This window comes from Anopheles merus, chromosome X, assembly GCF_017562075.2.
Source record: "Anopheles merus strain MAF chromosome X, AmerM5.1, whole genome shotgun sequence".
Classification (NCBI taxonomy): Eukaryota; Metazoa; Arthropoda; class Insecta; order Diptera; family Culicidae; genus Anopheles; species Anopheles merus.
The window spans coordinates 20,792,757-20,809,219 of NC_054081.1; positions in this window are offsets into that span (position 1 = coordinate 20,792,757).

The following is a 16,463-nucleotide window of genomic DNA, read 5'->3' on the forward strand; positions in this document are numbered from 1 at the left end:
AGCAATAACAGGTTTCGATATCGCAGATATTTGAGTAAAATCCAACGTAACCTCTGCAGTTGGCCTGACTCGTTTTGGCGCTTCTACAACAGCAAAACAAAATCCACGCATACACCGAAATCCATTACGTACAAAGGAGCAACAAGTGCCAACACTAATGAAATGTGCAATCTCTTCGCGGATCGCTTCGCAGATTGCTTTTCACCGGCCATGAATGATACCGATACCATTGATGCTGCTCTCGTCAACACTCCGGCTGGCGCAATTAACATGAGCACTCTTTTCATCGACAGTGAGATCGTTTTATCAGCCCTAATGCAACTAAATCCTTCCTTCGCTCCTGGACCCGACGGAATTCCTTCTACCGTGCTGAAACGCTGTCAAACGACAGTAGCACCTATCCTTGCAAAATTGTTCAATGCATCGCTAGCCAATGGCTACTTTCCCAAAACATGGAGGAAATATTGGATGGTTCCTATTTACAAAAAGGGCGACAGGACAGATGCCATCAACTACCCGGGTATTACATCTTTGTGTGCCATTGCCAAGGTGTTCGAACTAGTAATATACAAAAATCTGCTACATGCATGCCGCAGCTACCTAAGCCCATATCAACATGGATTCGTGCCAAAAAAGTCGACTACCACGAACCTGGTTGAATTTGTAACCTATTGCACTAGTCAAATTGATGCCGGAGCTCAAGTCGATGCAATTTATACAGATCTGAAAGCAGCATTCGACTCTCTTCCGCACGCAATTCTTCTCGCTAAACTCGACAAGCTAGGAGTTCCCAGCTCGCTCGTACAGTGGCTTAAGTCTTACCTAATTAATCGCACATACATCGTGAAAATTGATAAGCACATGTCCAAAGAAATAGTCAGCAGCTCGGGTGTGCCACAAGGAAGCAATATTGGCCGGCTTCTCTTCATATTGTTTATCAACGATGTTAGCCTCTGTTGGAACATTGATAAGGTTCCACGGCACTGTCAGCACTATGAGGGACAAAACACATAAATAGGAGAAAGGTGTCAACTTTTATCCTTTCTCGAACATGATTTCGACCAGTGTAGAATAAAAAACTATTTTATTGCACTTGTCCACCAGCCTAAAAATTTAGCCTAAAACTTCTAATATTCCGAAAAAAATATTTCATGCAAACTATACCGCCTTTGTAACAAAACCGAAAAATCTACGTTCGTATTGTTCCGTGTAGTGGCAAATTTGCAGTGAAAGTAAGGCATGATGGAAAACCAGCAGGAGGTGTGCAGGGCGGTATAAGACCCATCATGAATCCGGCTACAAGGCGTGAAGGAGTTCAAGTAACCAGGGCAGGTACAGGGCGAATCCAAGATACCAGCAGTGCGCACGGGATGCTCTGGTGAGTCTTACCATAGCCACGAAGGCGAGACGGGAAGCGAAAGGAGGACAGTTAGTGAAAGGTTACGCATGTCTACGGACCAACGACGCCAATCGAACAAGAATGAGTTCGTGAGCTGCACGAGCTTCTCGAACTCGAGAAAGCGGAAGAATGGTGCCGGGAAACGGATCGTTTGAGGGTGCCAACATCAAAACCGCTGAATTCCAAAGGTCGCACTGATCGAGAAGCGTTTGAAGAATGGATTCTTGCCATGGAATGTTCGATGAGGCGAACCCCACAAAAAGAAAATGGCTTGACTCGAGGTCAAAACCCTTCAACCCGAGGACAACGAGTGACGTACTGTGATGGCTACGGAACGACGTCACTTGCGCAAGGGTCGTGTGACAAACGCACACCCTACGATGTGATGCCCTATGATGAACGCACAATGTATCATGAACGCGCGACGTATGATGATCGTGCCACTTACAATGAACGCGTTACCACTAACGTGCGCGCGATGTATGATGAACGCCAGGGTTATGGTACCAGCGATATTTTTGAACGTAGAGGAATGGGTGTACCTCGCGAATCAGGACCATCCTTATACACTACACACACTGAACCGCACACATCATACGCTAACTATACATAGCACGCACAACAAAACACTTTATTGAACCACTCACATAATTGCATGACAGGGTTTCCCGCATGATTTGCCTACGTTTGCAGGATCGGTTGAAGAGTGGCCACGTTTTATCTTCACCTACACCCGTACCACCAAAACCTCCAATTATTCGAACGACGAAAATTTAGTGAGGTTATAACACTGCCTGAAAGGTGCAGCACTAGACGCTGTCGGGCACCTGTTGCTGTTCCCGGGCGGGTTGAGTGAAGTAATCAGCACGTTGAAAGCCAGGTATGGAAGATCAGACTTGATTGTGGATCGAGCGGTAGAGAGTGTTAAACGGTTACCCGCCCCTAGAATGGAGAAATTGGACACGATTGTAGAATTCGGGTTCGCAGTGAAGCGTTTGATCGCGACGGTCCAAGTATCCCCAAGTGCCACAAATCCACTAAACGACCACTAAACGGCTTCTAAACGACTCAAGTTCTCTACCTAAACGGAATATAGAAAGACTTCGTTTAGCAGACGCCAAACGACTCATGCATTCTAAAAATAGCAAAAAAGCTGGTGGCGCTATCTGTTGGTGGGATACCCCAACCAGTTGAGCTTCATCGCTTGGAGGAGAGCTTTCTCATTTCCTCTGTACTGTTGTATGGTTTCGCATTGAAGTTATGCATCGCTAGAACTAGAACGGCGATACGATTGTTTAAATACTAAACTCCAACGGAAACCACCAGCACTGAAGCAAGTGAGATTTGAGCAATGGTCATTGGTGTTGATACCCACGTATCTAACCACACGACCATTTATATAGATTTTTGCTCAGAAAGTTAGAAGGCTATATAGGTCATAATAAAATGCAACTTGTCGAAACACATTGCAAGAAAAGGATAGCAATATGATGATGAGTTGTAATACGCCATCTATTGATCAAACCAATGAAGCTGTGGAGCTTTCATTTTTTTTCTATGGATATTCAATTTTCCAGTCGTTTAAGCTTAATCTGTGGCGCTTGGGTCGGGACTGGTAGGCTACATGTACGACGTGGTACTATACGTGGCACAGTACGACAGTACTGTGTATTGAGTGGGCTCGATTGAGAAAACGATCAGACGACGTGAACATCTTCTTCTTTGGACGATGGATTGGAGAATTGGCGGACGATCTCTGTGGGGTCATCGATATGCCCGACATTCAGCAGGCTCGACCCAACCAACAGCAACCCCCACATACGACAGCTGGGCTGAGCTATCGATCCGGAATGGGACGTCCAAGTAATGCGTACTGCAACATTAACGTTGTGCAAACCGCTCTACCGGCAACTCTTTGGTTGACCTTTCATCGTCGGTGTGTATCCTGTGCGGAGGTACTTGTGGTTCGCTGGCCATTTGTAACAAGTTGCTGGGGACGTCGGTAGCATCAAGGAGTGCGTTAGTGAATGAACGTAAATTATGCCGCAAGTGTCTCGACCATCACTACGGCAGATGCCCTGTCACGGCCTCATGTGGTGTTAATGGGTGCGACCTTCTACATCACGCGTTACTGCACCAATTCGAAGGCTCAATCGCAGGACCAGAGACGACGGCGCATGAAATGAGTATACCTCTCATTTCATGCGCCGTTAACACACATTCAAGTACTAACGACAGCGTTATTTTAAAATATCTTCCAGTAGTCCTGCATGGCCCGAAAGCTAATGTCGAAAAATATGCCTTTTTTGACGACGGCTCTACATCCCCCTTCATGGATCACGAGCTGGTTTGAAGGGTAGGTCACGTCCATTGTACATTCAGTGGACAGGAAATGTCACGCGGGAGGAGCACGATTCGTTACAGATAGCAGTGCACATATCGGGGAAGCAGAAGAATACAACGCCCTACGAGCTTTCAACTGTACGTACAGTTTACAAACTGGCACTTCCTAGGCAGACCATTGACGCATCCCAACTTGCAGCCGAATTTGCACATTTGAGGGGCTTACTGCTGGAGTCTTATGTCGATGTAGCACCACGCATCTTGATCGGCGTCGATAATTGCATCCTGGGACAACCGTTGAAAAGCTTAGAAGGAAGAAATGACGAGCCAGTTGCGTCTAAGACCCGTTTGGGATGGGTTCTGGGAGGGCCGTGCTCGGTAGCGACCGCCACGACAAAAACATCCCTACCGTTGTTCCATATATGCTCATGTGACGACTCCGAACACTCAATGCTGCAGTAAAAGAACACTTCGCTTTGGAATCCATCGGCATCTATAAGAATGTGGACCTAAGGCAGTCCAAGGACAACGAACGTGCCCTTGTGCTATTGGAGCGTGAAACCAGATTCGATGGCCGGCGTTATGAAACTGGTCTCCTGTGGCGTTACACCGACATCACGCTGCCATACCGCTTTAAAACGATATGAATGCCTGCAACACAAAATGAAAAAAAGATCCCATTTTAGCAGAAGCAGTTCGTGAAAAGATGGAGTACTACAAGAGGAAAGGGGTTATAAGAAGCTTAACCGAAGACGGGGCGGTCCCGTGGTACAGTCGTCATCTCGAACGACTAAATAACACGCCCGTCATGGGTTCAAGCCCAGAATGGATCGTCCCCCCGTAGCAAGGATTAACTATCCGGCTACATGGTAATGAATTAAGTCTCGATAGCCTGTATAGGCCGGCATGTCCGCGTTGGACGTTACGCCAAATATAAGATCACAAAAGATACGACAACGATTGGTACCTGCCCATCTTCCCTGTGACCAACCCAAATGCGACGTGGTGTTGCTTAAAGAGCTCACGAGGAAGCTGCCTCCAGTGCTGTGTATAGAGTGGGCTCGATTGAGAAAACGATCAGACGACGTGAACATCTTCTTCTTTGGACGATGGATTGGAGAATTGGCGGACGATCTCTGTGGGGTCATCGATATGCCCGACATTCAGCAGGCTCGACCCAACCAACAGCAACCCCCACATACGACAGCTGGGCTGAGCTATCGATCCGGAATGGGACGTCCAAGTAATGCGTACTGCAACATTAACGTTGTGCAAACCGCTCTACCGGCAACTCTTTGGTTGACCTTTCATCGTCGGTGTGTATCCTGTGCGGAGGTACTTGTGGTTCGCTGGCCATTTGTAACAAGTTGCTGGGGACGTCGGTAGCATCAAGGAGTGCGTTAGTGAATGAACGTAAATTATGCCGCAAGTGTCTCGACCATCACTACGGCAGATGCCCTGTCACGGCCTCATGTGGTGTTAATGGGTGCGACCTTCTACATCACGCGTTACTGCACCAATTCGAAGGCTCAATCGCAGGACCAGAGACGACGGCGCATGAAATGAGTATACCTCTCATTTCATGCGCCGTTAACACACATTCAAGTACTAACGACAGCGTTATTTTAAAATATCTTCCAGTAGTCCTGCATGCCCGAAAGCTAATGTCGAAAAATATGCCTTTTTTGACGACGGCTCTACATCCCCCTTCATGGATCACGAGCTGGTTTGAAGGGTAGGTCACGTCCATTGTACATTCAGTGGACAGGAAATGTCACGCGGGAGGAGCACGATTCGTTACAGATAGCAGTGCACATATCGGGGAAGCAGAAGAATACAACGCCCTACGAGCTTTCAACTGTACGTACAGTTTACAAACTGGCACTTCCTAGGCAGACCATTGACGCATCCCAACTTGCAGCCGAATTTGCACATTTGAGGGGCTTACTGCTGGAGTCTTATGTCGATGTAGCACCACGCATCTTGATCGGCGTCGATAATTGCATCCTGGGACAACCGTTGAAAAGCTTAGAAGGAAGAAATGACGAGCCAGTTGCGTCTAAGACCCGTTTGGGATGGGTTCTGGGAGGGCCGTGCTCGGTAGCGACCGCCACGACAAAAACATCCCTACCGTTGTTCCATATATGCTCATGTGACGACTCCGAACACTCAATGCTGCAGTAAAAGAACACTTCGCTTTGGAATCCATCGGCATCTATAAGAATGTGGACCTAAGGCAGTCCAAGGACAACGAACGTGCCCTTATGCTATTGGAGCGTGAAACCAGATTCGATGGCCGGCGTTATGAAACTGGTCTCCTGTGGCGTTACACCGACATCACGCTGCCATACCGCTTTAAAACGATATGAATGCCTGCAACACAAAATGAAAAAAAGATCCCATTTTAGCAGAAGCAGTTCGTGAAAAGATGGAGTACTACAAGAGGAAAGGGGTTATAAGAAGCTTAACCGAAGACGGGGCGGTCCCGTGGTACAGTCGTCATCTCGAACGACTAAATAACACGCCCGTCATGGGTTCAAGCCCAGAATGGATCGTCCCCCCGTAGCAAGGATTGACTATCCGGCTACATGGTAATGAATTAAGTCTCGATAGCCTGTATAGGCCGGCATGTCCGCGTTGGACGTTACGCCAAATATAAGATCACAAAAGATACGACAACGATTGGTAGCTGCCCATCTTCCCTGTGACCAACCCAAATGCGACGTGGTGTTGCTTAAAGAGCTCACGAGGAAGCTGCCTCCAGTGCTGTGTATAGAGTGGGCTCGATTGAGAAAACGATCAGACGACGTGAACATCTTCTTCTTTGGACGATGGATTGGAGAATTGGCGGACGATCTCTGTGGGGTCATCGATATGCCCGACATTCAGCAGGCTCGACCCAACCAACAGCAACCCCCACATACGACAGCTGGGCTGAGCTATCGATCCGGAATGGGACGTCCAAGTAATGCGTACTGCAACATTAACGTTGTGCAAACCGCTCTACCGGCAACTCTTTGGTTGACCTTTCATCGTCGGTGTGTATCCTGTGCGGAGGTACTTGTGGTTCGCTGGCCATTTGTAACAAGTTGCTGGGGACGTCGGTAGCATCAAGGAGTGCGTTAGTGAATGAACGTAAATTATGCCGCAAGTGTCTCGACCATCACTACGGCAGATGCCCTGTCACGGCCTCATGTGGTGTTAATGGGTGCGACCTTCTACATCACGCGTTACTGCACCAATTCGAAGGCTCAATCGCAGGACCAGAGACGACGGCGCATGAAATGAGTATACCTCTCATTTCATGCGCCGTTAACACACATTCAAGTACTAACGACAGCGTTATTTTAAAATATCTTCCAGTAGTCCTGCATGCCCGAAAGCTAATGTCGAAAAATATGCCTTTTTTGACGACGGCTCTACATCCCCCTTCATGGATCACGAGCTGGTTTGAAGGGTAGGTCACGTCCATTGTACATTCAGTGGACAGGAAATGTCACGCGGGAGGAGCACGATTCGTTACAGATAGCAGTGCACATATCGGGGAAGCAGAAGAATACAACGCCCTACGAGCTTTCAACTGTACGTACAGTTTACAAACTGGCACTTCCTAGGCAGACCATTGACGCATCCCAACTTGCAGCCGAATTTGCACATTTGAGGGGCTTACTGCTGGAGTCTTATGTCGATGTAGCACCACGCATCTTGATCGGCGTCGATAATTGCATCCTGGGACAACCGTTGAAAAGCTTAGAAGGAAGAAATGACGAGCCAGTTGCGTCTAAGACCCGTTTGGGATGGGTTCTGGGAGGGCCGTGCTCGGTAGCGACCGCCACGACAAAAACATCCCTACCGTTGTTCCATATATGCTCATGTGACGACTCCGAACACTCAATGCTGCAGTAAAAGAACACTTCGCTTTGGAATCCATCGGCATCTATAAGAATGTGGACCTAAGGCAGTCCAAGGACAACGAACGTGCCCTTATGCTATTGGAGCGTGAAACCAGATTCGATGGCCGGCGTTATGAAACTGGTCTCCTGTGGCGTTACACCGACATCACGCTGCCATACCGCTTTAAAACGATATGAATGCCTGCAACACAAAATGAAAAAAAGATCCCATTTTAGCAGAAGCAGTTCGTGAAAAGATGGAGTACTACAAGAGGAAAGGGGTTATAAGAAGCTTAACCGAAGACGGGGCGGTCCCGTGGTACAGTCGTCATCTCGAACGACTAAATAACACGCCCGTCATGGGTTCAAGCCCAGAATGGATCGTCCCCCCGTAGCAAGGATTGACTATCCGGCTACATGGTAATGAATTAAGTCTCGATAGCCTGTATAGGCCGGCATGTCCGCGTTGGACGTTACGCCAAATATAAGATCACAAAAGATACGACAACGATTGGTAGCTGCCCATCTTCCCTGTGACCAACCCAAATAAACCTGGAAGGATCCGGATGGTTTTCGACGCAGCAGCAAAGGAACGTGGAGTCTCACTAAACTCATTCCTTCTTGCTGGGTCAGACAAGTTAGCCAGTCTTCTTGCTGTCCTGTGCAAGTTTAGAGAGTATCGTTTGGGGATAGTAGAAGATATCTGCGAAATATTTCATCGCGTGGGCGTTAAAAAGGAAGATCAGAGAAGCCAAATCGCATTTTGGGAATGCGACGATCACGAGGCTAACCCGGTTGTTTACATCGTTGCCGTAATGACGTTCGGAGCATCTTGTTCGCCGAGATCTGCGCAAAATGTGAAGAACCGAAACGCGGACCGGTTTGAGAAGGAGCATCCCGCGCAGTCGAATGCATCAAGGGCGAACACTACGTTGACAATATGCTGGTCAGCGTAGAAACTGAAGAAGGGGCTAGCGATTTGGCAAAAACAGTCCGCTAAATCCACGCGAGCGGAGGCTTTGAAATCCGCAAGTGGGTTTCGATTTCGTCCATGGTTTTGGCGTCGTTGCAAGAAACGTTGTGTAATGAGAACAACGTTACAGGGTTTACCAAGTCACTTTGCGATGTGAGCTGTACAATTCATCCTACTTGACACGTATTTCTATTCTGATCTGCTACTTCATTTCGCCCGAAATAATTTTCTATTCCGACGCATTCTTTTTCATCACCTTATATGAAGTTTTTTCACAGGGGATATTAGCCGAAACCGTCCGCGATGTGTATATTTTTTCTAAATTTAATTTAAGGGCTTTTTAATGCTCTTTGGGTGAACAATCATATTGTTTTACAAAGAGTAATAGTTTATCTTTGTTCTGTTGGAGCATTCGAGCCGAAACATGGATTATTCATTAGGTTATTAGAAATTAAACCTGAAAAGCTTTGATGAAACATGTGGACGCTAGGTTTTAAAAATCCCGTAACGCTATATAGTTCAATAAAATGATGTGATGATGGGTGGAAAATGTTGGGCAAGTGTTATATTAGTGTTTGCAGTGTGGATGATCGGCTATTTTAAAACTAAATTAAATATATTATTTATTGAAAGTGAAATATATCTGGCAATTTTTATATGTTTTCATTTTTTCGGATGGGATCTGGCCGTCCGATTGGTTTATACTGCCACGTTGACGATCTTTGTACAACATTTTGTATGAAATATGCTCTGGTAGATAGTCGATCCTTAATCATAAACGGACCACACGACAGGAACCAGCGGGAAATTCCAAAACCAACAACATAACATCGAGGTTGAAAACACTTTCATACAAATTTGTTATCTTCGGTAAAATTTCACGTTGTATCAAGGTAAGAAAATCATGAAAGAACACTGGGAACAACTTCCTAAACTGAAGTAACATTCAGCGGATGGCCATACATAATCATTAAGTCTATAATCAACGGTTTATTTTGCTGTATCATCAAGCAAGTGATGGTTCAGATCGTTTTCCTTTTCAGTCCAGCTCGGAGGAAAACAAAATCCGACAAAAAAAGTAAAGTTTTCTGGTACCATTTACCCATCAAAATGCCGTATGCAAGGACAAAAAATAACATTGGAGACACACATCTGCGCCGTCGGTGGCGGCTATGGAATCGGCACCAGGATTTGGACGAAATCGAAGAACGACTCGGAAAAGCTGCTGAAAGGAGGTCGATCTCGGCAAGCCGAGTTTCGGGCAGTTTTACTGCATCCACTGTGCTGCCTACTACATCAACGATCAGGCACTGCAGGCTCATTTCCGTACGAAAGTGCACAGGCGTCGCTCGAGGTGGAACCGTACTCAATTTAGGATTCGTTGCGTGCCGTTGGCCAGAGCAGCTTCGTGCAACACAGCTCAGCTTGGTGGAGGTGGTCGAGGAGGATCCAAGGTGAAAAAAGTGACCGTCTACAAGGTGCTGGAAGAGCTGTAAAAATAAATGGGTGTTGTAAAAGGGAAAAATAATTTTAAAAAATTAAGAAAAATTTAGCAATACGCCCGTTTTGGACCGTTCCTCCCGAATAAAATAAAGACAGTGATGGTTTTAGCTTGATTTATCAAGGTTTTGCTGGTCAATGGGACAAATGCGTAATGTAAGTATAAAGAAATGAAGTGCTGTACTAAATTGTCCTGCATATGATAAATATGTCGAAATTAAAATGGATATTACTAATAATATCCTCTAGGTGCGCCCGACAGTGAATGCTGTTCTAGCACATACGATCCTCGGTCTAATCAATATTAATCAAAGATCTTAGACAGTTCTTGCTTCGCCTGATCCAGCCATCGAGCTTGCTGTGCTCTCCTGCTCCTCGTGCCGAACTGGCGATCGCTGTCGAACACCTTGGTGGGGCTCATATCCCGCTAGCCACCTCAGTCCATGCTTGAACACACCGAACAGTTTGATCAGAGCGGTTGCATTCCTCGTAAATAGGTCCATGATACCTTATCTATTCACTATTTTTCGATCTCTTTATAGTTTAAAAATATCAAAGAAAACAAACATAGAAAAAACTAAATTTCAAAAATTATTTTTATTCTCACTTTAAAATGCTAGTTCGATCACAATCGATCACAATGATTCGATCACTGTAGTTAAAGTAATACAAATCTTCTGGTTTTTTCACGATTCGTTACCTTAATTAAAATCACATTTCAAAAAGGAACATAGTCTTAGGCTAATGTAAGGTTCTGTGTGAAAGCTAATGGAATATTTAAATGTTAAACTTCTAGAATTCACTGCACGTTGTAATAAAGGCAATAGTTCAACTTAAATGTAAATATTTTTAAATTAATTCATGATGATATTACAAATATAAAACAAAAATGAAAAGAGCCAAGCTCTTTTTTCACAAAAAAATACTCTATCTTAAATTCCAAACTATGACAAAGAGTTTGAAATAAACCTTAAATAAACCTCAATCGGTAATTTCTTTGCCTAAAACGCACTTCTCTATGTAACGGTACATATTACAGAAGTAGCAATCACAATCTTGTGACGTGATTAACGATGCACCTTGTTGTATCGCAGTCATCAGTTCACCTTCGTTTTGTGAGTTCGCTCTCTTAACGATGGTCTTCCACTTGCTAAAAAGGGTTTCAATTGGATTGAGGAAGGGTGAGTAGGGAGGAAGATATTTGACTTCGCACCCTTCCTCGATAGTTGCTTCTCGAACAGCAGTGCATTTATGAAATGCCACTGTTGGAAACTCGTGAGTGCCCAACAATCTGCCAGGTCACAGCGCGAGAGAGGAATTGGAAAGATATAGAAAGAGTGAGAGGGAAGTCAAGCGAGCGAGAGGAAAGAGAGGGAAAACGATAAGTTTGGCGATAAAAGGGCAGGATGCGCCTGCCCTCGCCCTTTTAGTTGAAAACGGAAATCAACAGTAACAGTGGACTAATTTTTTGATTCACCATCAGCACAATAAAAAAACCAGTGTTATCCAAAAAAATCCACAACGTTTTCAACATTTCAAAAAATTAGTTTATCACTACTACCAGTGCGTGTCGTCAGTGCGGAAAAAGCCCTTATACGCGTATCATAAAATCGTTTCGCGGAACGGAAAAATACAGTAATTTGTGCGCGCGTGTGCTATAGTGGAACGGGATAATGGCTCAACGTGAATCGCATCGTATGCCACGGACGGAGGAAACCCTTGCATAGAATCCGGATATGCCCCATGAAAGCGGCAACGTTTCCGGCGGGCTAAGGTACGATCCATCCACTCCGGGACCACCGCACGCTTTACCCTCAGAAGGATGTAGCCCGAGAAGCGTCATCGCCGCATTGAACGCCTCAGACGAGCCGAGGTACACCGGTGGACAAAAAGATAGGGAAAAATTTGTTGTGTGTTTTTTTGCGTGCAATAGGTGTGTCATCGCCAACAGTTGTTGTTGTTGTTAGTATGGTTTAGAGAGGCTTTGGCTCCTGCGGAGTTCGTTGGCCTCTTATCGCCAACAGATCGAGGCGTTTGTTGTTGTTAGTATGGTTTAGAGAGGCTTTGGCTCCTGCGGAGTTCTTTCGCCTAACGTTCGAGGCGTACTGAATTTGCAATCGCTGTTTGTTTCCCTTTTATACTCGCATTTGTGGTGCGCTACTTATCTGAGTTTTGAGTAACGGCAGCGTTTTTCGGTAGTATAAAAAGAGATCCAAACCGTGTTGCGCTTCATTCTTCATTCAGTGGTAAAGGTGAAAGTTTGCGATTTGAAAATTCCACAAGTTCATCATGGGTCGCGGAAAGCACTGCACTCCAGAGGAGCGGAAACATATTCAGGGTTTGTATCGTGAGAACGTGCCTATCAAAACCATCTGCAAGGCGTTCGGCCGTTCGCGGACGTTTGTGGACAACGCCATTCGTAGCGAGGCTACGGGTAAATCCACAGGTCGTCCGCGAAAAACAACGGCTGACGTTGACGCGCAGATGGTTGAGATAATCAGGGCGGACCCTTTCAAAACTTGCAATCGTATTAAGCAGGAGCTTAGATTGCAAGTTTCGGCGAAAACGGTGTCGCGCCGTTAACACGCCGGTGGGTTCTGTGCCCGGAAACCACGAAAGGTTCCTAAGCTAAAGCCGCACCACGTAGAAGCGCGCATTCGGTTTGCCGAAGAGCATTTAGCTGCATCCATCTTTTGGTGGAGCAAAATAATTTTTTCGGATGAGTCCAGAATCAATCTGGATGGTTCGGATGGCACTAAATACGTGTGGCGCCTTCCTAAACAGGTGTATCATCCAAAAAATACTATAAAAACCCTAAAGCACGGAGGCGGCCACGTAATGGTGTGGGGTTGCTTCTCCTGGCACGGCCCGGGTCCTTTGTTCCGTATCAAAGGGACACAGAACTCGGAAGGGTATAGAAACATACTACGTCGTAAGATGTTGCCACACGCCCGACAAAAATTCGGAGACGAAGAGCATTACATCTTTCAGCACGATAACGACTCAAAGCATACATCGCGATTAGTTAAATGTTTTTTGGCAAACCAGGATGTGCAAGTTCTACCGTGGCCTGCGTTGAGTCCAGACCTCAACCCGATTGAGAATCTGTGGTCAACTCTCAAGCGTCAGCTTAAGAACAAGCATGCACGTTCTGCCGATTCGCTATGGAGACGCTGCAAGGCTATGTGGAAACGCATAGACAGAAGCGAATGCCGTAACCTCATCGGCGATATGGCCCTACGCTGTGAGGAAGTGATAGCGAATAACGGTCAACACATTGACCGTTAGAATATGTTTCCGCTCTGTGGAACATCGCAACACCACCTCCCAACAACCACTAAACAGTCCTTTTCAGGGCTACCAAATATTTCCGACAAGAACTATGTTTTTCGGTCACAGAAAAAAGTTCCTATTTGTATGTCCACCAGTGTATGATACACCTAGCCCGGGACCATCGAACGCCGTACCTGCGGAAGGATGCACTCCGAGAAACGTCATCCCCGCACCGAATGCTGTGGTGCTTCGCGAAGGGGTGCAAAGAAAGGCGGTAAGTTCCCCAATCCACGAAACACATTACACTGCATACCAGGGCCGCGCTGATGCTCGCGAATCGCGACGACGGCTACAAGAACTTGAACGTGAGATAGCGATGCTGCAGAATGAAGAGGACGATAGTGGCGCGCAAAGACTACGGGATGCAGAAGACGAGAATGGCGCGGCGGCCATCGCGGAGCATCCTAATTACGGTGGCACTGGGGGGACGCATTACCCGGAGTTTGCGGACTGGGTGAAAGGTTTCGAAGAATCCTTGCGTCGTACCTACCAAGCGGAAAACGCAACATCGCAAGGCCAAGCTCCAGGGGGTAACGACCTCGGTCATCGCGCCATTGCAGTCCGGGCACAACACACACAACCGAACACCGCGATTACATCGTCATATGCTGCACTAACGTCGCACACGATGTATCAGAGCTACGAAACACAACTGACGCACTCGACGCAACAGAGATACGTAACTCAGCCGACTTACGCAACGCCGATAACGCACGCATCTCAGCCGATTCACGCGACACAAACGCTTTCTCACGCTACACATTCTCACCCGGCTTACACCACACAGACACAACCGATATACACTGCACATTCACGCCCGATTCATATGATACCGCCACAACACGAGTATGTCCAACCACTCTTCAACACCAGCGCGCTAAGTCAGAGCCAAATAGCGGCCCGTCAACCAGTGCCCCGCGACCTTCGGATATTCTCCGGTGAACCAGAAACGTGGTCACTATTCATAGCCACATACAACCGCACTAATGCTGTATGCGCCTACACTGATGACGAGAATATCGGTCGTCTACAGTATGCGTTGAGAGGAGCGGCGCTCGAGGCGGTTGGCCACCTTTTGTCCTTTCCGGCTGGGTTGAAGGAGGCGATGGCGACCCTAAAGGCACGCTTCGGTAGACCGGATCTGATTGTGGAACCCATGACCGATAAGATCAGGAAGATGGCGCCGCCGAAGGTTGACAAGTTGTCCACAGTGGTGGAATTCGGTTATGCGGTGAAGCGGTTGGTAGGAGCGATGACGGCGTCCGGGTTACGCGGATACATGTACGACGTGGCGCTACTTAAGGAGCTGGTCAGGAAACTACCGCCAGTCTTATGCATAGACTGGGCAAGAACGAGGAGGCATCTTGAGGAAGTGACACTGGTGGAGTTTGGTCGGTGGGTGGGCGATTTGGCGGAGGATCTGTGCGGTGTCATCGACGTGATACCCGGAACAGGCGATGCTGACCTTTACCGCCGACAACCAGAATCGCATCACAATCGTAGTCAGCCACAGCGGTTTAAGACCCATCGTGCCCCGCCAGCGCCTGTTGATCGACAGCCGCCGGTTGGAACTGGACGCGTTCATCCGGCCTACTGCAACACAACGGTGCTCGGTAACACTCCTTCGACGATAAACGCCAATGACTCGCTACCTGTTTGTACCCTGTGCGGCGGGGACTGTCCAGCTCTCTCCCAATGCGAACGGTTCCGAAGAACAACGGTTGCTGCCCGGAGGGCGTTTGTAAATGAACGCAGGATATGCCGAAAATGCCTTCGTTATCTTGGAGGTGGATGCAGCGTAAAAATACCGTGCTTAGTGAATGGATGCAACGGGCAACACCACGAGTTACTCCACCTGGATGACCAGACTCCAGCCAGCCCCAACCAGCGCGATCTTCCAAATGGTACAGGTAAGGTCGTTGAGGATGGTGCTGTTACATTATTAAAATACATACCCGTTACGCTGCACGGTCCCAGTGGGCGAGTAGATACGTTCGCTTTTTTAGATGATGGCTCTACATCCACGTTCATGGAGCATGAGCTACTTAAGGAGTTGGGAGTTAGCGGAACACCGCACCCGCTATGTCTACAATGGACAAGAGAAGTGACTAGAGAAGAAAAAGAATCGGTAAGGCTATCAGTGTGCATATCAGGTCGCGGCAAGTCACATGCGATACACGAGCTAGTTGCAGTACACACGGTCAAAGAGCTTGCCCTTCCGGCACAATCTCTCAACGTAGCACAACTGACAGCCCAATATACTCATCTGAGAGACCTTCCATTCGAGCCCTACGCTCACGCCGTACCCCGCATCCTCATAGGCATCGATAATTGCCGCATAACACGAGCCTTAAAAAGCGTGGATGGAAGGTGTAATGAACCGGTCGTTTCGAAAACCCGGCTAGGGTGGGTTGTCTACGGGCCTTGCTCGGCTGCAAAAGTAAAGCCGAGTTTCACAGGCAGCTCGATTCAAAGATGTTCATGTAGTTTCGCGCCAGACGAACTTCTAAATGCCGCTGTGAAGCAATATTTTAATCTCGAGTCGATCGGCATTGACAAATCAGTACAGCCGCTGCGGTCTAAGGATGACGAAAGGGCGTTAACCATACTTGAGCGAGAGACGAAGTTCGACGGGCAGCGATACGAGACGGGACTTTTATGGCGGTACGACTGCGTAAATCTGCCTTGCAACAAAGCCATGGCGCTAAAGCGGTACGCTTGTCTGAAACAGAAGATGTTGAAAGATCCGATATTAGCTGATGCGGTAAAAGAAAAAATGGAAGAGTATATGGCAAAAGGGTATATACGGCGCTTGAGCAACGAAGAAATGTCAAAAAAGCATGCAAACGACTGGTATCTCCCCATCTTCCCGGTGACCAATCCAAATAAGCCCGGCAAGATACGCATGGTGTTCGACGCTGCGGCTAAGGTGAACGGTGTTTCACTCAACTCGCTGCTGCTAGCCGGACCGGATTTGCTGGCTGGACTGCTTGCCGTTCTGCTTAAATTCAGAGAGTTCCGT